Source organism: Pistacia vera, unplaced genomic scaffold (genome assembly GCF_008641045.1).
Source record: "Pistacia vera cultivar Batoury unplaced genomic scaffold, PisVer_v2 Contig973, whole genome shotgun sequence".
In the NCBI taxonomy this organism is placed as follows: Eukaryota; Viridiplantae; Streptophyta; class Magnoliopsida; order Sapindales; family Anacardiaceae; genus Pistacia; species Pistacia vera.
In genome coordinates, this window is record NW_022196860.1 from 93,740 (window position 1) to 116,614 (window position 22,875).

The following is a 22,875-nucleotide window of genomic DNA, read 5'->3' on the forward strand; positions in this document are numbered from 1 at the left end:
AGCGAGCCGAGCAGAGTGTTGAGGATTAGAAGCAATCTCAACCCCCAACTCGCCAGCAACCTGACCAGCTTCCTCAGAGAGAATATCGATGTGTTCGCATAGACGGATGCTGATATGGTTAGGATTAGCCCGAACATCATTTGCCATACCTTGAACATCGATAGTGAAGCTAGACCGGTTCGCCAGAAAAGAAGAGTGATGGATCCAGAGTGATATGTTGCCTTAAAAATTGAGGTAGAGAACCTCCTTCAGAATGGGTCTATCCAAGAAGCGCTCTACCCGATCTGGGTTGCCAACACAGTTCTAGTAAAAAAGCCCAGTGGTAAGTGACGGACTTTTGTGGACTTCACCAACCTCAATAAAGCTTGCCCAAATGACAACTTTCCCCTACCAAGGATCAACCAGCTCGTGGATGCACCTCCGGGCACAAGCTACTGAGTTTTATAGACGCGTACTTGAGATACAATCAAATTCTGATGTATGCGCTAGACGAAGAGCATACCTTATTTGTCACAGATCGGGGGCTGTATTGCTATATAGTTATGTCCTTCGGCCTGAAAAACGCTGGAGCGACTTACTGGCGGCTGATTAACCGAATATTTTTCGAGCAGATCGGGAAGTCGATGGAAGTCTATGTTGATGACATGCTAGTCAAGTCGTATGTCACTTCAGATCATATAGCACATCTAATTGAGATGTTCGATATCCTTCGAAAATACAGAATGAAGCTCAATCCCCTCAAATGCTCATTCGGAGTATCCTTAGGAAAATTTCTAGGGTACATGGTTAACCAGCAGGGAATAGAGATCAACCTCGAGAAAATCCAAGCTCTCCTCGATATGAAGAGTCTGACCAATCGAAAGCAGGTTCAGAGTCTCAATGGGCGAATAGCGGCACTCAGTCGCTTCATATTAGGGCAACAGATCGCTGCATGCCATTCTTCAACATTCTCTGGGCCAACAAGAAGTTCAAGTGGACTCCCAAGTGCGAACATGCATTCCAAAGCATTAAAGAGCACATTGGGAAGCCATCTCTTCTGACCAAGCCTCTTTTGCAAGAAATTCTCCTCTTGTATCTGTCTGTCTCTCAGTACACGGTTATTGCAGCATTAGTTCGGAAGAGAGGAAGGTTCAATGGCTAGTGTATTATGTGAGCAAACGTTTGTTGGATGCCGAGATGCGGTATCCAAAAATGGAGCGATTAGCTTATGCCCTGCCGATCACTTCCAGAAAGTTGTGACCTTACTTCTACGCCCATATAATCCATGTAATGACAAGTTACCCTCTCAAACAAGTTCTCCAGAAACCAAAGGCACTGGTAAATTGCTCAAATGGGCCATGGAACTAAGTCAGTTCGATCTGCAATATAGACCAAAAGCAACCATCAAAGGGCAGGCTGTTGCTGATTTCATTTCAGAATTCTCATATCATCCAACCAAGGAATCCGAGCAACAGGCTAGCGAAGTCAACTAGGATACTATTTAGAATCTGTCGACCTGGAGCCTATATGTCGACAGATCATCGAATAGGAGAGGGCTGGGGTAGGTCTTCTCCTCTTAAGTCTCGAGGGGACTCGCATTCATGGCATCCTCCGGTTTGGGTTCAAAGCGATCAATAATGAGGCTAAGTATAAAGCTCTGCTTGCTGGATTGTAGTTGGCCAGAGAAATGAGATCAACCATGATTAACATTCACAGCGACTCCATGCTGGTTGTCAACCAAATTTTAGGGGAATACCAGGCCAAGGAAGAAATTAAATATGATTAACTATCTAAAGGAAGCTAAGACCGCACTCGAGTCATTAAAACACTTCACAATCATACAGATTCCTAGAGATAACAATTATGTGGCAGATGCTTTGGCAAAGATAGCCTCATCGCTAGACTCAGATGCACCGAAAAGTATTCCTGTTCGGTTCATAGAGACCCCTGGAGTGTCAGCTCGACTGAACAGGCCATGAATACAATAGAATCAGTTTCCTGGATGACTCCTATCATTCAGTATCTTCGAGATGGGACCTTGCCCAACGACAAGGTCGAAGCAAGGATCCTGCGAACAAGAGCTGCTCGTTACACACTTATAGGAGAGCAGTTATACAGGCGAGGGTTTAGCGCGCTCTTTCTCCGATGTGTAACCAGCGAAAAAACAGACTACATCATGCGGGAGATACATGAAGGGATCTATGGCAATCACACGGCCGCACGATCCCTTGCCAACAAAGTTGTTCGTCAAGGATATTATTGGCCCCTGATCCAAGAAGACACCTATAATTTTGTCAAAAAGTGTGACAAGTGCCAGCAGTTTGCGAACATACCGCGAGCTCCCTCTCACCAACTGATAACCATGACTAGCCCCTGGCCATTCTCCATGTGGGGAATTGATCTCATTGGTCCCATGCTAGTTGGTAAAGGGGGAGTCAAGTATGTGGTGCTTGTTGTAGACTACTTCACCAAGTGGATCGAAGCAGAGCCATTATCCGCGATCACCACCAAAAAGCTCAAGGACTTCATCTTCAAAAACATTTTGTGCCGTTATGGGATTCCTTATACCTTCATATCTGATAATGGGAAGCAGTTCGATAACGAGGAATTCAAGCAGTTTTGCGACGAGCTGGGTATCTATAAAAAATTTGCCTTCATCGCGAGACCGCAAGCAAATGGTCAACTTGAAGATGTCAACAAAACCATCAAGCACACTCTGAAGGCTAAACTTGGCGTAGCCAAGGGGAATTGGGTTGACGACCTTCCTGAAGCCTTGTGGGCATATAGGACAACCCCGAGAACCTCTACCTCAGAAACCCCTTTTTCTCTAGCATATGGTTACGAAGCGATGATCCCTGTTGAGGTAGGGATCGGTTCACTTTGAAGGGACCTATTCAACGAAGCCGACAATGAAGCGCTTATGCGTACAAGTCTGGATCTAGTTGAAGAATATCGTAGTAAGGCTCAGCTAAGAATAGCAACCTATTAGTAATGTGCGAAAAAGTTCTTCGACTCTAAGATCAGAAGAAGAGACTTCCAAGTCGGCGACCTCGTTTTAAAGGAAGTTCTTCTCGGTACTAGAGAATCAAGTGTGGGAGTTTTGGGACTGAACTGGGAGGGCCCATACCGCATCGCCAAAGTAATAAGATCGGAGACTTATTATCTCAAAAGGCTGAATGGTTCTGAAGTACTGCGAGCTTGGAATGTTGAACATCTCCGACCATATTATCAGTAATCCTGAACTCAATTTTGCCTTGTAAAGATTTTACTTTTCTTAATCTTTGTCAATAGCAAGTGCATGATTCTGTTCCTTTGTAATCATTTTTCCATGTGTATAATTCTATTCCCATAAACTTGTACCAATGTTATTGTAAACAGTTAGAATGTGAGTTCATATGTAACAGAAAATGCAAAAATTATAAGTACATATGAAAGATAGAAAAAACAATGTCTTTATTTATAATGAAAGGGAAAGTACATAAGCAAGAAAGGGAAAGACTACAAAAAACATCATCAATCCTCGTCCCCAGGTCCTGGAGAGGCGACCTCAACATCCCTAGGCTAGTCGCCAACCATCTGTTCGGGTGCGAGCTCCTCAAGGATGTACTTTGGATGCTCTTCTTCTAGGCCAGGTCCCTAGCTCGCTTCCTCGTTCTCCACTCGTGCCATGGCAGCAAGGGTATCCCGATACTCATCGGGGAGGTCGGATAGATCCATCTCAGGTTCTTCGACCGAAAGACAAAGATGGACTGAATCGTCTATTCTGCAGCCCTACTCTCGATCTCTGCCTCTTGCTACTGCATCTCCACATTTAGTGACATGACGCGTCCTTGAGTGAAGTAAAGCTCGGCCTCAAACGCTGATCGTTGCTTCCCAGTAGTCTCCCACAGCTCGCCCTTTTCCTTCTCTGCTCATAAGGCCCGCTCGAAGGTCGTTTGCAATGCCTGGTCTTTCTCGCTAACCTCCCTTGTGAGTCTGGCCACGGTCCTCTGGAGTTCCTTCGCCTCCTCGCTGCGCTTCTCTAGCTCGGCCTTCTAAAAGTCCATCGTGCTAAGTGCAGCATCCCTTTCAGACAAATGCTGATTCGCCTAAACGATGGATGAGTCTTTATATGTTCGCGTGGCCTCAAGTTCATGCTTGAGCTGCGCATTCTCTTCCCTCATCTTGACCAGTCCCTCAGCAACCCCTAGGTGGACCTTCTGTAGGGACAGGTGTATGGAGAGTAGGGCCTGCATAATGAAGAGAATAAAGTTAGTCCTTTATATTACTAAGGCAAATAAAAGTCCTCGTCGAGGGCAGTTCGTTTACCTGACTCAGGTGCTAGAAGGACGTGGTCATCATGTCCATAGTGCCGGAGGCCACGAACTACTCAAAAGCCTTCGCAAGCCTACATTCCAACAAAGTAAATACTACCGACTGCAGATGGTCTGGTAGCTAACCCATTGACTCTAGCACGGGGGTGTCTGTGCCTGTAGCAGGTAAAGTCCCCTCCGCAGGCTCCTTGCCCGAGCTCCTCTTGAGGACTACGACCGCTTGTTGTCTTGTCTGCGGACCCCCAGGAGCAGTGGAGATGCCAGTCGCGCCCCTAGGTGGCCCTCCCGAGTGAAACATTTAGTAAGGCTGCGACCTCTTAGGCTGAACGCCCAAACCCTCTGGTTCAGACTCCGACTCCTCGATCCGAATTTACCCCATCTTCTTAGGCCTTTGGGCCCTGGTTTTCTGCTTCGGGGGAGCAGTTGGAGGCCGGGGAGCGCCTACAGGTTAGGCTGGAGTAGTTGTCGATGTCCTTCCGACGGGGATACTGTTGGGAGTCGCTCCAGCTAGTCCGATGGCACCTATTCGGGGGAAGGCAAACTGCCGTGGTCGCGGTGATTTGGGCACCTTGGGAGGCATGGTCGCTGCACGCGAACATTGTTAGTGAAACAGTTCGCCGCATGCGAAATCAAAAAGGCTAAGGTCAAGAAGCTTACTCGGTATGATCTCTAGGGTCGCTTCTAAGTTGAAGAAATCGTACTTCCGCAAATTTGCAGTTGTCACAAGCAATCTTGCATCGCAACTCTCTTCTGGCAGAAAATCGAAGGTAGTGATCCTATCCGAATCCCCGAGGAGCTCTAACTTGGTCGTTTTGTTAACTGCGAAGAAACAAAGAGCTCATCAGCAAATAATGAAAGAAAGTTCGCAAACCCAAAAGAAAGGAGGACCTACTTGGCTCCTGAAAATGGCAAATGCCATCATGATGAAAGAAAAAGATTCGTCTCGTATGCCCCTACGTTGCTCGGGTAGTTGTGTATTCCCGCTTCAATGGTAGGTCACTTGGAAAGATAGTAAGAATCATTATCCTTACTCTTTTTCAGAATGTATGAGCAATCGAGCTCTACAGCGGTTAGCTCGCCCAATCCATTCTCGCCGCACGTGATGCACATGGCCACGACTATCATGTATGCGTTTGGCGTGAGTTGTAGTGGTGCGATCCTGAAATGATCGAGGACTGACCTGACAAAAGGGTGGAAGGGGATCAACCCCCCACTCTTGAATATGTTCTCGAAGATCGCAGCCATCCCTCGTGGGTGACTCCGGGCTGTGTGTTTCTTATCTCGAAAGACTTCCACGCTAAGAGCGTATTGGTCTACCACCTTCTGGATTTCATCTGCAGTAATTATCGACAGGATCTCTTGAAGGGGGCCTTCCTCAGTCCTGGTCATTGGGGAGTCCATTCTTCTACGGTCTGAAAAGAAAAGCGACATGCAGGGAATCACCCAGTCTTCGTACACTATTTCGTACGATGACATTGAGGAAAAAGAAAATACTTCCTCCTTTAAACCCTAGAAAAACCTTAACAGACTACTTTTAGAGCCACTATCAATGGCTCAATCCCAAAGAGAACATTTCATCTCTGATCAACTTCTGACAGACTGTCATCGCACAACAACTATTGAAAACAAGAAAAAATAGTAAAAATGGCAGAAGGATCATCCTTACCTCTTGAAATGTGAAGATTAGTCCTCTTGCTCTGGATATCAAGCGTGTGCCAATTTGACAAGCAAAGGACCAAGACTCATGAAAATCTCTTGCTCTCTCTGAAAAGATGAATATTGTGACATTACCTGAAATGAATTTGGGGTTTTATAGCGAAGGAAATGGCACTTTGGTTTCTCGGAGTCAAAAGACGTTTGGGCAAAAAACGCATCTCACTGTTGATCGCGACCACGTGTCACAGATCAGCGAAAAAGAGTGAGCGCCAAGCTTTGAGAAACCAAATCGTCCTTCTTTTCCATTGAAACACTCAAGCAACGACACGTTTTCCCTCCTCCACATTGAATGTGCCCACGTCCGTATTTAATGCTCTGATAGGGAATGTCGTTCCAGCATGGCTCTCATTTAATGCGCATGGCTGTCACTTATTGTGCATAGGACATGTCTGTTAGAGCAAAAGGTGTTTCATTAAATGTATCTGCTGCAAAAGTGCAACGGATAACATCTGAAGAGGTCGTTACGTACAACACTTTTCGGCTCATGTCTCATCACGAAGCGACGTGACTCTTCGATCTTGTCTCATGTCAGTTGCGAAGCGATGTGACTCTCCAACTGGGATGTATACCAGTCGCGAAGCAACACGATCCCTTGCCTTCGGCAAAAATTCCACTAAGTGCAATCAGGTCGTGAACCTCGGACGAAGATCAAGGTCATTGTTGTGGCACTAGATATGGTCTAGTACAGGTCGCTGACCCTTAAAGTAAAGGCCATTTCAGGTCGCCTGCATGAAAATATTTCTTTGACCTCTTGGCATCCAGGTCGGGTCAACCAATGTTTTGACGCATCTAATCAAGGCGTAATATGTAGTTTCCAAGGTTTGATTCTCAAACCTTAAAAACTAGGGGACTTCTGTTATGCTTGGAAAAGTAGGGCTGACATAGAGCCCTGTCAGCGTAAGTGGTCAAAGCTTAGGTAAGTCCAACAACCATTCAGACGTAGCCACGTCACACGCTGACACAAGAGGCATGCTCCTGCCAGTGCAATAGGTGTGCGCTAGGCTGGTGAAAGGCTGGAGGGGTTCCATGTGTCCAAATCTCTGTGCGAGTCGAGGAAATCAATCAAGCAGGTGAATAACAGGGCGCAAGGAAGGATTTGGACGGCAATCTGACCCACTCCCTGATTTAGTAATCATTACCTCAATTCATCCCACTATAAATAGAGGGCTGCTCTCCTGTTTGTGGGATTAGCTAATTTCTCTCTGGAATAGCATACACACTTTCTCTCTTTGTAACTTGTAAATCAGCTTGCTGAACGCGACTTGACCTCAGTATATTAATACAATATCAGTGGACGCAGGAGTCGCTTGTTTAAGCATCCGAACTACTTTAAACATTGTTCTCCATCTCTTATTCATTCTCATACCCCCATTCGTGTGTATCTTCTGAGTCAGCTCAGCATTTCATGCGTGCGTTTAGTTGGTGTCAAAATCAAGCATCAACAGATAGCAAGCAGGAAAGTGAATGTCGGAATCAAGTTGAGCATGGCAGTGCTGAGCATAGGAGAGCTATACTGTAGACCAACAAATCCGAAAATCTGGGCCAACACTCTGTATAAACGAAGAATAATTAAGAAACAAGGGCGGATAATATTCATAATCTGAATTAATCAACACAAGCTTAAATATTTCAGAATGAAATATAACATATAAAGACCTTTTCACTTCACATGCAGTCAAACAAAATTTGAGTCAAAATCAAGTTCAGAGTAATGAATGTTACCAACCCAGAAACTGAAAGCAAGAATGATTTCGAGAGAATGGAGAAGGTCATTGGAGGACACTCTGATCTGCACACATCAGAAGACAAAGAAAAACTTTTTAGTATGTATACTAGAAATTTGTGCTATAGAAAATATAGAGATATAAAGACCTGTGAAATATGAGGGAACAAAGAACAAAAATGAAAGTGCAGAGGATCTGAGAATAGACAATAATAACATATTTGTCAGTCCCCTTAGACATAGCAGCCTTGATGACTACCATATTGCTAACTTGAATAAAAATTACAGTCACCATTCCCAGAAAAGGCAATACAGCTCTTTTACTACACAGCGCCATTATCACCATTCACCACCTCTCTCTCCCTTACTCTCTTGCTCAAATACACATTCCTGCAGTCCAGACATGGATGTAGCTGAGCAATAATACGATAACAACTTATGTTTTCTTATTTACTTGGCAATATCTCCAAGATCATAGCCACGTTTGGGATGTACTGGTGTAATATAAAGTATATTAAGAAATTTGGATGATTTCGCAACTCACGTGAATAGAATACAAATTCCAACTGTTGGCTGACTACATCTAGAGAATATATAACTAAATTACTCTAAGCTTTTGATTGTTTATTGGATAAGTTTAATCTGACAAGGGAAGGAATCATGTAATACAACTATACAAGTATACAACTTTTTTGTTCCCTTCAAAATTAGCATGTGTAATAGAGATATACATATATTTATAGCTAATTTATTGATAAAATTATAAAAAAAAAAAAAAAACATATTTAAACTTACAATTACTAAAACTATATTTAAAAAACCACTACATTTTTTCATGAATCAATTATTTTACTCTTTGTTATAGTGAAACAAAACCTATATGTGACCGTATCTTTTGGCTACGCTCTTGTTTGGTCAGGTTTTTTCTTTTTATGACCGACGGTGTCGGGTCAAATGTGCGCACCTCAACTAATCCCTTGGGATCTTGGAACTACCAGTCGGATAAGAGTTCAAATGACCACCCTTATTAGCAGCCGGTGAAAGTTACGAATTTTAAAATAGATGACAGATGAAACTTAAAAATATTAATCCAAAGGATTTATATTACGGTTTATTTTAGAAATATTTATTTTTATATTCGGTGTTTTATAATTGTTTAGTACAATTGTAAACATAGTATTTTACAAAGAATATTATAAATAAATATTACCCAATCAAATATACAACATTTTAAAATTTCATTGACGATTATATTGTTAATTGTAACTAGACCTCACCCCAATATTACATTCTTGGCTACCTCCCGGGTTACACAAAGTGTTGGTAGTTCTATGCACAAGAAGACCTAGTGTTCATATTATCTATCTTGTTTTGTAGTAAGGGGACCTTTTCACTGGATATTATGAAATTCTCAATCCGATACCCTTTAGTTGTGCTTTCTTCTTTCAGCTTTCCCCACATCACAGCGTAAAATCCCGCAACAATTATCACTGCACCAATCAAACTGCAGGAGATTTCAAATTAAAAATAAGATGGAAAACTGAAATGAAATAATTAATCAACTATATATATATATATACCCTCCCAGACGAAGAGGTTCTGCCAGGAAGATGATATCCATGACAACAGAAAAGAGAATAGCCAAGGGCTTGAACATTGAGACATAGAGAGGGCCAGTCCTTGAAAGGCACCATGTCAGCAAACCGAGTCGAAACCCAGTCCCAATAATTGCCTGCGAGAAAAATTACAAATATATATTGTCAGAAATAAAAAAATCAATTAACTACAATATAATTAATTAATGCAAATACTTAAACTTCCATGGCTAAATGCCTAAATCTATAAGAGCTTTCATAGCTAGAGTTAAAAATAAACTAGAACTACACCATCTCAAACAACATAACTAAGCTTACCGAGTATAAAATAGCAACCAGTCTGTTGAGATAATCTGTACTACTATCACTCAAAATCATCCACCAATTTCACACACAACACACAAACAAAGAATGTAAAGAAAACAAGAACAAAGGACACACGAATTTTTACCGCGGTTCGCTTATCCTATATGGGATAAACTACATCCACGTTGAGCTCAAGAAACTCAGGAGCTCGCTGCACTAAAGATTAATACAACCTGATACAAACAGATTCTACACCCAAATCCACTCCAAAAACAACGCATCTCACTCTCACAGCAACCTGAAATTTTTCTATGAGAACTCTAAATCAAAGCCTCAAGACTCAAGGGAAACACAACCCTTACAAGTGATTCAACCAACCACACAAAAATTCCAGCCAAGAAAAGAGACAATACAGAGCAGATTTTTCTTTACACAGAATACACAAAACTAAAAAAAATAAAATCCCAGTAGCAGACTAAAACGCAACAGCAAGGTAAAGTCGTTTTTGCATTCTGTTTTGGGTAGAATAAGTCCTGGCCGTTAGATGCTTTTCTCTTCAATGGTTTGGATTCAGTCTCTTTTAAAACAAGGATAAAACGGCTGCGTTGCACTAAAGATACAACGGCATCATTTTTTTTTTGTGTGCTTCATTCTAACACAGTCCGATATCGAGTCTTAGCTTCCATGCAGTTAGGTCTGTAACTACAATGAGAGAATATGCCATGGACAGAATGGTATTGAACAAGAATAGGTATAACATTATGATAAACAATGCTGGGAACTTTTCGAGGATTGATGCCTGCCCAGTTACAAAATAAAAAAAAAAGAAGGTAAATCATCATCTGGTTTTAGTTGCTCTTTTAGCTTTGTAGAAGTGCCAAGGGTCCAAGTCTAACCTGTAATATATACCATGCTGAATTGAGAAAAGCTTCAGCCGCCAGGAAAAGTCCTCATAGGATCCAGCTTGACTGGGGGGAAAGAAATTGATGAAGTGGTAAAAAAGAGGGAGAAAGCGTCTTTATAATTGGCGGGCCTTTATAGAATGTAACAACAAATGCCCCTGCTATTGACACTAAGGTTCCCAAACACTTAGCTTGGCTGCTTTTGCTTCTCCAATTTACCTTTTCTATCCTAAATTAATACTCATATAAAGTACTTCAAGTTCACAAAATATTCGTAAAGCAATATTCCCATGGAGGAAAAGAAATATCTTGTTCGTAAAGTTGTACTGAGCTAAACTATCTGTAAGGGGATCACATTCTGCCAACTGACATGATTGCTGGATTCATGCAAACAGCAGCTTAGAATCTGATCTGTAAAGACAAATTAAAGAGAGAAGAACCTGAAAGTGATAGCAAGTAGGAAGGTAAAGGCTGGAATGAGGTTAACCATGGCGGTGCCTAGTGTAGGAGAGCTGTACTGTATGCCAACAAATCCGAAAATCTGTGCCGAAACCCTTCATGTAATCAATTAAGAAAAATGGTTAATAAAAGAAGGGGGAAATTTTTTACAATCTGAATTTGTCAACACAAGTCTAACATCTGAAATAGTTAAACATAAAAAGTTTCCCTTCACAGTTCCTAAGTCAAACAATTTTAACTCTTTATAATAAAAAAGAAGCCAAATTATAAAGTTACAAACCCAAACACTGAAAGCAAGAAGAATTTGCAGAGAATGGAAGAGGTGAGTGGAGGACGCTCTGATCTGCCAACAACCAGAAAACAAAGAACAAGAAACAAGTAGTTTAGCTGAGGACTTCCAGTCACAAGTTTTTTGTATATAAATAACAATGTGTACTATAAAATGAAAAGAGGATAGAGAAATAGGACCTCTGAAATAAGAGGGAAGAAAGAAGAAAAAGGAGAGTGCAGAGGACATTTACATAGACAATTATGACATATTTGTTAACCCCGTTAGACATGGCCGTTTTGATTACCTCCGTGTTGCTAACTTGAGCCAATATCACAGTAACCATTCCCAGACTAGGTAATAGAGCTCTGCAATTGAATCGCTCCATTTCTGCCTTTCCCCCCTTCTCAATCTCAATATATGTAATAAGAAAATCATTTAACAATTGATCTTTTATTCGATTTTGTGGTTGATTTTTCATAATATTTATTGCAGAAAATGCTCTTTTAACACTTACAATTATAACAGGTATATATCAATGCTAATTTCACAAGTAAATAAACCATATGATACACAACATTGTGGCAGACCCAGGATTTTTGCTTGGGGGGCCTTCGCGGCTCTGTCATTATTTGCCAAGCAACTAGTAAAAACTTAAAAAAATCATCAAATCTTAAGTAAAGAAAATAATATTAAGAATCTGAAAGAAAAGAATGCAATAACATAATACTTTTCTACATAAATAAATGTATGAGAAGCAAAATTTCGAGTAAATGTGTTGAGTAAACCTTGAGCAAAATCTTCTTTTAATTTTTGGCTTCCACATCAACCAAAACTTAAATCAAGTCAACGTTGTGTTGACTTTTAATATGAATTAATAAAAATAAGGAGAATTTTCTTGGTATATATATAGATAGTAACTCAAGTTTCTTTAATAATTTTGAGCAACTGAATGGTGACGTTTGAAATTTAGCAAAGTGATGGGTGAAGGATGAAGAATAACTATCTTTAAAATATAGTTAATGTTTTAATTTGGGAAAACAAGAATATTCTTAGACACAAGACACAAAATAAACTTACAAGATCTATGTATTATTCTCTCAAATTAGAATAAAAAACCTCCAAAAAACAAGCATGATTCAATCCTAAAATAAGCTAAATTGAAATAAGCAATACATATACTTAAAACTGATAAAACAGAAAACATAGCTAATTGTGGTATTTTGAGTAGTGAAAGCTTTAACAAATTTAGTCTTCAAAAGTTTTAAGAGCAAATAGTATGAGAAAGAGAAAGAGAGATTGAGAGAGTAAAGAATTTTACGTATAAAATTATAAAAAATAGGTGGAGCCGTGGTCCGTGGAGAAGAAGAGTGGAAAGAGTTTTAAACTGTTAATATGATGTGAGATTGAAATATATATATTAATAACAAGTTTTTTGTGGGACTGGACATATGTATAATAGTTCTCATTTCCAAAAAAACTGAGAGTAACGTTGGATATATATATTAATAGCAATTTTTGGTGGACCTATATATTAGTAATTTTTTTTTTTAAAAAAATAAATTGAGGGTAGGCCTAGGGGTTGGATCTGCCCCTGACACCACGTTCTTCTTTGTTTGAACCAAATTTTCAGCAAGAGCACTACTTCCATTTAATGTCAAAAAATCATTATCAGAGGGCATATCAAGAATATAATTATCCAACTGATTGTCTAGTAACACAAACTCTATTGGTGAAAAGTTAGATGGATAAAACTAAGCAAGAAGGGTCAACTTCTTTTTGTCAAAAGTAGAAAATGAATTATTTGGACTTAAACATGCCACACAAAGAAGCAAGTCTGTATTCAACCCATTTAAACGACTGTTAAGATAATATGAGAGAAAATGGGAGGAAATGAAAAAGAGAGAAAAGTTAAAAAAGTGTTAATTAATAATTTATTTTTATAGGGTCAACATGAATTTAAGTGAGTCAAAATTTTATAAATTCCATAAAACATAAACAGGGTCTGTTTGGTTTAATGTTTTTTTTCTTATTTTATTAATACTATTTCCAAAATACATGTTAGTTAAAACTTTTTTCATTTTTTTAAAAAGTTAGTTGAACCCACATGTTTGTATGTGGTTACTTGTCTGTGTATAGCTGACTTAGTTTGGATCTATTTGTACCCAATTGTATACATAAAACTAAGGAAATAAAAGAGTTGGATAGCTGTTGCAGGTGAGAAAGTCTATAAATTCTTTTTTTCTTATAATGGAAGATGTAATTATTTGAATTTAGTTCATATTTTGTTTGAAACCATATGGAAATGGAACAAGTCCTGGCTTTTCTTTCCTTCATATATATACCCGAGAGTTAGCCCAAAAACGATGCCCAGCAGTTTGTGGCGGCTTGGGCTGGTGTTTGGTGAGGGATAAACTAATTATTTGAAAACAAACTAAGTATTGCTATATTATCCATAGTATGCATTCTTACCAACTCCTAAATTTTTTTTTTTTTTTTTTTTTTTTTTTTTTTTTTTTTTGTGATCGATGGTGTTTGAGTCAGCTTATGTGCACCTAACTAATCATTCGGAGCCCTAAAGTGAATGATCGGATAAATATCTTTAGTGATCACCCCTATTAGTGCTTGGGGTAACCGAATTCAGGAAACCATGTGGATCCCTTTACTCTTTTTTTTTTTTTTTTTTTTTTTCAAGTTCTATATAAAATGTAAAAGGTTGATGTTGTGAGATATAGATGAAGAGTATATAATTAAGAAGCTATAAGATGTGGAGTGAAAATATAAATATAAAAGTTACATGGGAAGACAAAACACATTGAATTAGATGTAACATTTCATAAGGGATATGTTTGTAGAGAAGTAACTTCAGATCAGAACTCTCTGCTTCTTCTAAATTCTGTGTTTACATTTTCTCATAATATATTAATCACAAATGTGAATATTGCCTTCAACAAATCTCCTCTTCTTCACGCAAAAGTTCTATATTTGCATGCTTTATTTTGCAGGAGAGGAACTTTTTGAGAGGATGACTTAAAGCTACAAATTTCATTGTCATCCACCATAAGCTTCTCTTGTGGTTGGCCCCAAATCACAGCATAAAAGCCAAGAGCTATTGTAGCTGCTCCAACCAAACTGCAAAATCATTCAAATAATACAACCATATTCTTCTCTTGTCATATTTAACACTCTAAAGAATTACTACATAAATATGCATAGAGAATTAAATAAATTATACCTTCCAAGATAAATGTTATCCCCCAGGAATGCAACTCCAGACACAATTGCAATGACCATTCCAAGTGGCTTAAACATGGAAACATAGACTGGTCCCTTCTTCTTTAATGCCCATGTATGAAGTACAGATCGAAGTGATAACGCAAAAGCTGCCTAGAGATTAAGTAGCAGCATCCAGTTAGTTCAACATTTAACAAACCGTTTTAAACGTGGAACAGAAGCACAAATCCTAGCTACAATTAAGCAAAGGTTCTTCTCCACGCTTACCGAATACCCAATTGCCATCAAATTGATATTAGGCTTCATGAGTAAGAGGATAGGCACAGTGACTCTAAGGGCTAACACTAGAAAAATGGCAAAACTAACTAGGGTTAGGTATCTACCAGAACTTAAAAGAAATTTGATATTCCTTGGCACCTTAGATGAATCAGGATGCTATTATAAAGCAGAACATGGATGCTTGAACATATATAGAGATAACAACCTGATACTGAAAGGAGAGAAAAGAAATGGTCTTTATATACTCTGTGGGAACCATTCCCAAAATTGCTTTAATTCTGTGATTACTTCTACTAACTTGTCCAATACAGAAAAGTGGCACCTTAGATTATGCCACATGAGTCAAAGAGGCATGGACATTCTGAAGCATAAAGGGCTGTTTGGTAAGGACAAGACTACACCCCTTGAATTCTGTGAGAATTGTGTTTTAGGGAAACAACATAGAAATAGTTTCACCAAAGGGACACACCTAGCCATTAGTCCATTAGAATACATCACTCTGACCTTTGGGGACTAGGAAAAGTGAAATCTTATGGAAGGAATAGTTTCTTTATGTATTTGGTGGATGATTACAGCCGTAAGGTGTGGGCGTACCTACTGAAATCCAAAGATCAGGCTTTAGTATGTTTAAGGACTGGAAAACTCTAGTAGAGAACCAAATGGGAAAAAGGGTAAAGGTTCTTAGAACAGACAATGGGCTGGAATTTTGTAACCAAGAATTTGACAAGTTTTGTTGTGACCAAGGGGTTTTAAGACATAGGACAATAACCTACACCCCACAACAGAATAGAGTGGCAGAACAAATGAATAGAACCCTCCTTGATAAAGTTAGCTGCTTATTAGTAACCTTCAAACTCCCTACCTCCTTTTGGGGAGAGGCCCTTACAACAGCTGCATACTTGGTAAATAGGAGTCCATCTACTGCAATAAACCTAAAGAGCCCTGAGGAAATGTGGACTGGTAGAGTCCCAGCTCTAAGTCACCTAAGAGTTTTTGGGTGTGCAGCTTATACACACACCACAGGAGGAAAATTGGAACCAAAGTCAACTAAGTGCATATTTTTGGGGTATCAAGAAGGGACCAAAGGTTATAGACTTTGGGATAGAGAATCTCCAGGGGTTAGAATCATTGTGAGTAGAGATGTAGTATTCAATGAGGGAGTCTTTCCTTGTAAGGAAACTAGAACTAGATCTGACCCCACTTCAAGTTCAGAGGCTCCCTTCACCTATCCTGAAGTTACACCAATGAGGTGGAGCTTCTTGCTCGAACACAAACCAGTCAAGAAACTGAAGCTGTTACTGAACCTGGAGGAGAAACTGGACAAACTGATCCAAAACATGAGGATGAGACAGAAACATCAGATGACACTGAGGTTCAGACTGAAAACTTGCAAGACTACCAACTTGCAAGAGACAAAACCAGAAGACAGGTAAGGGCACCCACAAGATATTCCTATGCTGATCTAATATATACTACCCTCCTTGCAGGTATTGAAGTACAAAGAATAGAACCTGAAACCTATGAGGAAGCCATGCAGTCAAAGGAAAGGGATCAATGAAAGGCTGTTATGGAAGCTGAAATGAAGTCCTTGGAGGTGAACAGAGCTTGGAAACTTGTACTGATAATTCGTGAATTATACAGTTTTCATTAGACCTTTTTGTCGGATTTCAGGTACTTTCTAGTGCATTTTGACCTGAATTGTTGCTTAATTCTTTACTTTTCGTGTTTAAGGTTAAAATGGACATTTTGAGCAAATAAGGACAAAATTGGATATTTTTGACTCATAAATTAGCGGATCTCAGAAGATAGGAGAGTTCCGGAGCAGGATAAAGCACGATGAAGCTTGTTCCCAAGGGAGAGCACCGAGAATCGAAGAATCAAACGAAGAAGCAAGCAGAGTGGCAGTTTTGTAATTTCAGAACTTTTCAAGAAGCTTTGCCCCGGCGAAGGAATTGTCTTCGCCGTGGCAAAGTAAGCTAGGGACGAGCGTGTCTGCTTCACTCTTCGCCGCGGCGACAGTCATTATTTTCAATTTTGTTAAATGCACAGTTTTGTTTTGTGCGTGTTTTAGCTGGGTTATTTGGACGAAGTATAAAAGAAAAACTTAGCCTTTTGCCTAGGGTCTTCAGCTGTTTTAGGGTTAGCTGCTTTTACATTTTTTTCTTAGTAAACTTTGAGCGATTTGGGTTGTTAAAGGGAGAAGATTCGATTCTAACTAAAGGATTCATCTTTTGGGGAGATTTCTTATCTTATATCTCAGTTTCATTATGTTGAACCTGATTAATTCCGTTTTTCGTTTTTGTATTATTGATTTAGCTATGAACTAATCTTTTATGGGTTAGGGTTTTGATTGTAGTTTGGATTTTTAATGGGTTAAGTGTTTGATTGTTTTATTTTCATATGAATATGCTTTGGTTGTGTGTTTACTCTGAATTTTAATGCTGTATGTGATGAACATGATGAGATTGAGAAATAATTCATGTTAGGCTTCTTGGGTAAACACCATTATAGTATTGGATGCTAGAGATAGATTCAAGAATTAATGAAATCATTGTAGGATTCTTTTGCTTAATGAGTTTGGAATTGTTAATCTTCAATTTGTTGGGTGCGGAAGGTTAATAAGGATGAATAGGAAAACATAGCCCGAGAGGGTATGTTTAACACCTTAGTGAGTTCGATTTACAACCATTGCATATGAATGTGAATGTAGTGTAATTTTCAGGTTTAACCCATAAAATCCAAATGAAGTTAAAACCCTACCCGCTTTTATTAAATTGATATTCGGTGTTTTCATATTGCTTTCTTAATTAAAATTTTAGTTTAAAATTCATTGTTAGTTTAATTAGACTTAGCTCCCATCAATCCAAAGTAATCGATTGCTTCAACTTGATAACATTAGGAAACTCAGTGCTTTGCTAACAATCCTCGTGGGAATGATACTCTACTTATCATTTTATTACTTTGTGCGACTAGTATACTTGCTACATTTGCATGTTGTAAGAAACACGCATCATGTACCAAAGCCTAAGGATCAGAAACTTGTAATGCAAGTGTCTGTTCAAACTAAAGGAAGGTATCACTGAAAAGGATCCCCTTGGGTATAAGGCTAGATTAGTAGCCAAGGGTTTCACCCAAAGAGAGGGAATAGACTTCAATGAGTCTTTTCCCCAATAGTTAAGTACAAAACCATAAGGCTCATGTTGTCCATAGTAGCCCACCAGGATCTAGAGCTTGAACAATTAGATGTTACAACTGCATTCTTACATGGAGATTTTGAGGAAGAGATCTACATGAGCCAACCCTTAGGTTTCATAGATAAAAAGGCCCCTAACCATGTCTATCTACTGCTGAAATCTTTATATGGTCTAAAGCAATCCCCTAGGCAATGGTATAAGAGGTTTGACACCTTTATAGTAAGTATAGGATTCACTAGGAGTAAGTATGACAGTTGTTTCTACTTTGCTGTTTTGGATGAGATACCTATATACTTACTGCTGTATGTTGATGACATGTTACTGATAAGCAAATCAAAGCCCCTGATCTGTGTGTTAAAGAATAAACTGAATGCTGAATTTGAAATGAAAGACCTAGGGGATGCTAGGAAGATCTTAGGCATGCAAATTGATAGAAACAAAAGTAAATGCAGACTGAAAATTCACCAGTGTTCGTACCTGCATAAGTTAGTAGAAAAATTTGGAATGATAGGGACTAAAACTGTTTCAATGCCTTTAGCTAACCATTTCACATTAAGCAAGGCTCAATGCCCTAATACTGATGCTGAGTTAATTAAAATGGAGACCATACCCTATGCAAATGTAATTGGATCCTTGATGTATGCTATGATTAGTACTAGGCCTGACTTATCATTTGTGATATCATTGTTGAGTAGATTTATGTCCAATCCTAGTATGGAACATTGGACAACCCTTAAATGGGTACTCAAGTGTAACGCCCCACTTGAGGTACATACTTAAGATTTTGTTGTATGGCTTAAATGTTTATTGATTTAGTTTTAATTGAGTTTTTATGTTGAATTGGTTGAGTTTTGAGGAATCTTAGAATTTCAGACTTCGTCGGGGCAAAGAATAGCCTTTGCCGCGACGATGTTGGCTTGAGTAAGACGGTTATGTGTTTCACTATGTATATTTTACGAGTATATGTGTAGAATGGAGTTATTACATCAAGTATGTTAATGGCTCTTTGAATATGGGATTGGAATACTGTAAAAGATCTGAATCACTGAAGCTGGTTGGTTGTGTAGACTCTGATTTTGCAGGTGACAGGGATACTAGGAAGTCAACCACATCATATTACTTTACCTTGGGGGGCAACTACATTAGCTGGAAGTCACAATTACAGGCTATAGTTGTACTGTCATCAACTGAGGCTGAATATGTGGCTGTAGCTGATGTATTTAAGGAGGCAATTTTGCTCAAAGGGATCCTGAGTGAAGCAAACCTGTCTGAATTGAAGCCAACCATTTTTTCAAATAGTCAAAGTGCAATACACCAGAGTAAAAATCTGGTGTACCATGAGCGAACCAAACACATAGATGTTCGCTACCACTTTGTGAGAGATCTGGTCACCGGGGAGGAGATAACTCCCAATAAGGTTCCTACTGAGCATAATCCAGCAGACATGGGTACGAAGATTGTTACACTTGCTAAGTTCAAGCATTGCTTGAACCTGCTGTCCATTCAGTAAGCAAGGGTAACAAAAGAACCATGAAGGATTCACTAAAGGCAAGCTGCACTAGCACAGGGGTTGTTTCAACCCATCAAGGTGGAGATTGTTGGATGATGGCTTGAAACACTTTCGTATTAGAACTTAAATGGGACGACGTCGTTTTGAACTAAACTGAGAAAACAATCCTGAGCGTTGATGAGGAGAAGATCCAACGGCTGGAATTAAACCCTAATGACAACCATATAAAATCAGAGTTGTTTTGGCATTTTGTACGCAATATTTTTTTTTCGCAAATCTCTCTCTTCTTCGTTAAACACCATTTTGAGTCTTTTAGGGTTTCAATCTGGGTAGAGTGAATCTTGTAACTGGTTGATTAAGGGACTGGGTTAGGTCATTCTGGGTGTATTTGTATACGCTGTTTATAGGGATTCAAAGGGTGTAATCTCTAGGGTGAGTTACGGGTTGAAGAAGGGTTATTGAGGGTTTTGTGTTGCTGTGTGTAATCTGTAATCTTGACAGTAATTTAGTGCAGCAAGCTCGTGTGTTTCCCGAGTTCAACGTGGACGTAGCTTGCTCAAAAATAGAGCAAGTGAACCATGGTAAAATTTTGGTTGTCCTTGTGTGTGTGATTTGTGATTCTTAATTGTGATCTTTGTTTGGTTGATTCTTGTGTGAGTGGTTATAACAAATAAAGGTCTAAATATGATAAAAGAGTTCCTTTCAGGTCAACATTATAGTAGGTAATACTGTTATTGAGAGCATAAATAACTATTTTGATGATGTGATAAATATTACCTGAACTATGTACAACAATGATACGAGAAAGCTACCAGCTGCAAGGAGAAGACCTCCAATCACCCAATTTTTTTGTGGTGACAGAAATTCATTATTTAAATTACTCAGAGATGAACTACTTGCAATTATTGCTGGGCCATTGTACAAAGTCACATTTAATGCCCCTGCAATTAATACCATGGTGCCAATAGACTTGCCTAGACTGCTTTTAACTCTCAAGTCTAGCTTTTCCATTCTGAAGGCATGCCATAAGATCATATTGTACTTTCAGAATTAAAAAAACTATAAGAATTTGTAGTAATTTCATAAAACGCAATCTCAGCTTGAAGTTTTTAATCATAGATCAAAAATTAATGTTGCATTATTTATGCTATTGCTGCGTGAGCCAGAACCGAGGAAATTGTTGTACCATTGATGAGAAACATAGGATCTCTACAGAAGTCAGAGATACAATGTCCTTGTAATTAAGTAAATCAGGTCTATCTTCTTTCTAATTTGAAATGTGAACCTAATATTTGCTTCAATTCCATCTAAACTGAAGGACTTTCTCAGATTCGACATGGTATTAGAAGTTTCAAGATATATAGCCAAGTCCTAACTGGTAATATTGGTTAGCTCTCGAATAAGAAAAGAGAGAAGAAACCGACCTAGAAATTATGACCACGATGAATATAAAAGCTCAATAATTGCAGAGGCCAAAGTTGGAGAGCTATATGCTATCCCTGTAAACAAACAAGTTTTCACACTGCAGCTACAAACCCACCAACCCCAAAAAATCAATCAAGATTCACAAGCACTATTTCTTGTCTTAATGGATTTAATAAATTAGTACCTGAGCATGCCAAGAAGAAAGATTCTACAGATGATAGACGATTTGAGTGGAGGAGGACTTCTATTCCTGCATAGTCAAAGAAAGTTTGAAGCTCAAGTCTTGCTACTTTTTTGAATCAATGAGTCCAAGTGAACTGAAAGAGAGAGTTAGTTACTTACCAGTAAAAGATGAGAAAAGATGGAAGAAGAACAAAGGTGACTGAAAAGACATTGGAGTAAACAACAAACACAAAGTTACTCATGCCTTTGTTCATAGCTCTTTAGTTAGAGTACTTAAGCCCACATCCAAGCACTCCACTACCACCATCACTGCCGTTACTCCAACACCCAACATTTTTATTTCTCTCTCTTTCTTAACGAAGCAGTTGCTTCTCTTGAGTGGTTTTGTTCCCCTGAGAGATAGGAAACGAGAAAGAATATAAAGGAAAGCGCAGTTGGTCAATTGTCTAGCCTTGTCTAGGGGTGAGCGGTTCCGGGTACCCTGCATTTTCCAGGGGAACCGGAACCGGAACCGGAACCGCACAGTGCAGGTTCCTAAAAAAAGGAACAGGAACCGGAACCGCACAGTGCAGGTTCTTCAATTCAAGGAACCGGAACCTAAAATGCAGGTTCCGGTTCCTTTCTAGGGTACCCTGTAAAAAATTAATTACCCCCCTATTAGTTTAAAAAATAACAAAAACACCTTATAAGTTTACAAATACACCCCTAACAAATTTTCATTATTCATTCATTTGTGTCCAATGTAACTCATAACCTGTAATCTCTAAGCAACACTTGAATTGTTAATCATTTAATTAAGTATTGTTAATATTGTTTAAATAGAATGTTATAATAATTAAATAATCATACCATAAATTTATACATAATGTTATAATAATTTGATAAAGTATGTTGTAAATTAGTAAATTACTAATGTTTATAATATAATGTCATAATCAATTAAGAATCATTATTATATAATGTTATATTAATTATATGATTATACTATAATAGTATAATGTAATGTTATAATGAATTAAGTAATCATACTATAAATCTATAATTTAATATTATAATTAATAAATTCAAATCATTTAATAATACACTAATGTTTATAATGGACTATTATAATGAAAGTATCATATTACAAATATATAAAGTATGTTATAATTAATTAAATTTTAATCGTTTAATTAAGTTATGTAATAGTATAGTAAATTACTAATATTTATAATGTAATGTTATAAATTCATAACTAATTAAGTAATTATGTAATCATTTAACATATAATGTTATTTAAGTAAGTGATCATAATATAAAGAAATAAATATTATAATTTAATTGAGTAATTATTTAACTATAATGTAATGCTAATTAATGTTTATAAGGTAATGTATAATTAATTAAATTTCTTATCATTTAATTAGTATATGCAATGTTTATGTAGTAAATTAGTAATTACTAATGTTTAAAACATAATATCAAACTCATAATCAATTAAGTAATCATTTAATTATGTAATGTTATTAATTATATGATCATCATAATAGTATAATGTAATGTTATAATGAATTAAGTAATGATATTATAATCTATAATTTAATATTATAATTAATTAAATTTCAAATCATTTGATTAATATACTAATGTTTATAATGAAATGTTATAATTGATTAAATATTATATTATAATATATAAGGTAATGTTATAATTAATTAAATTTTAATGTTTAATTAAGTAATGTAATAATATAGTAAATTACTAATGTTTATAATGTAATGTTATAAATTCATAAATAATTAAGTAATTA

At 38.0% G+C, this 22,875-nt stretch overlaps 1 pseudogene; it reads right to left on the bottom strand.

The window, feature by feature from the left end:
- Positions 1-8,924: 8,924 nt before the first annotated feature.
- Positions 8,925-21,340, bottom strand: LOC116121358 (annotated as a pseudogene).
- Between the last annotated feature and the right edge of the window lie 1,535 nt (positions 21,341-22,875).